This window comes from Condylura cristata, unplaced genomic scaffold (genome assembly GCF_000260355.1).
Source record: "Condylura cristata isolate star-nosed mole 26May11 unplaced genomic scaffold, ConCri1.0 scaffold00034, whole genome shotgun sequence".
NCBI lineage: Eukaryota > Metazoa > Chordata > Mammalia > Eulipotyphla > Talpidae > Condylura > Condylura cristata.
Window position 1 is genome coordinate 14,588,769 of NW_004567135.1, and position 1,527 is coordinate 14,590,295.

Here is a 1,527-nt window from a genome sequence, read left to right on the forward strand (position 1 = left end):
TTTCTATTTATATAAAACTCCAGAAATAACAAAACTACAGAGATGGAGAAAAGACTCATGATTCTCAAGGGTTATGGGAGGAGGTACTGTTATAAAGGGTGACATGAGGGATCTTTACAGAAAGACTCCTCTGTGCCCTCACCATGGTGGTGGGAACCTACTCCCATAAAACGGTAGAGAATTAAACACACGTACACATACAACTGAGAACATGTAAAACTAATGAAATCTAAGTGAGGTGAGTAGGTGGTATCAACGTCAATTTCCTGGTTATGGAATTTGACTACAGTTTTACAAGATGTATTTGCTGAGAGAAACTGAAAGCACACACGAATTGCTTTGTGTTTTTCTTTTACAACTACATGTGAATCTACCAATTACCTCAAAATTAGTTCATTAAAAAAAATCTTAAATCTTACCCCCACTATCTTTTTTTTAATTTAAAAGATTAATTTCTATTTATTTATGCATAGAAAAACTGGGGTGTCAGCCAGAGGGGTGAGGGGTGAGAGGATTCACCAGAAACAGAGTGGGGAACAGAGCAGGCAGGCTGACTGAAATACACTGCTGAAGGGAGCAGCATGCGAGACAGGAGAGATCTGCTGCACCATGTGTGGTTAGCGCCCTACTCAGAGATTGTACTCAGGCCATCGTGGTGACAACAGTGAGATTTAATCCCTAGGCCACCAGGGAGCCCCCCAATGCCTTATGGTGAAACTTACCAAAGAAATAGGTCACAACCATTTTTTACTTCACAAATTCCAGAAAGCTTACACTGAGCAATCATTTATATAAATGATCTGCATTATCTAATACATCAGGCTAATATGCCTAGATTCTAAAATCTGGTTTCTGTAGTCTTAGGAAAATTCCTTTCCAAGTTCCAATAATCTTATTCCTTAAGTGAGAGTAACTATAACTATTCTTTTTCCAACTATGGAATAAGGACAAGCAAAAATATTTTCACAAATCTACATCAGGTCTCATTTTCTCACAACTGCCCTTGTGAAGAAATGGAAAAGGTTCAGAAATGACATTTTATGTTCCAGGGCTATGCCAGGCACCTCACATTGCTCACAGTGCTCACAACTCTGGAATAGTTCTACATCATGAGCTGACGAGGATACTTGCGACTCAAAGAACTTAAATAATGCCACCAAGCACATTCAGATATATGGTCACAGAGGGTTACCAAAATCTTGCTCCACCTTACTCCCAGACCAGTGGTAGCTAACTAAGGTGCAATAAGGAAATAGTCTTCTCTGTAGTCACCCATTTTCTGCCGAAGAACCTACCAGACACCATGGCTCTAAGTTCACCAGAAAAGCTTTGCTCTCTTACTAGAGGCTATCAAAATCACCTTGTTGGTACCAAATGCCATTTAATTAAAAAATAATAATGGCCCTCCCTGGTGGCGCAGCAGGTTAAAGCACAGCACTGAGAATCTAAAAGCCGCTTCTGCATGAGTTCGATTCCCGCCTGCCCCGGAGGTGACCACATGGTGTGGCAGACCTCTCCTGACCCGCC

General features: G+C 41.0%; 1 protein-coding gene across 1 annotated transcript in view; it reads right to left on the reverse strand.

Moving 5' to 3' along the window:
* NECAP1 (NECAP endocytosis associated 1) overlaps positions 1-1,527 on the reverse strand; it is an 11,528-nt gene that overhangs the window by 2,706 nt on the left and 7,295 nt on the right. The window lies entirely within an intron of this gene.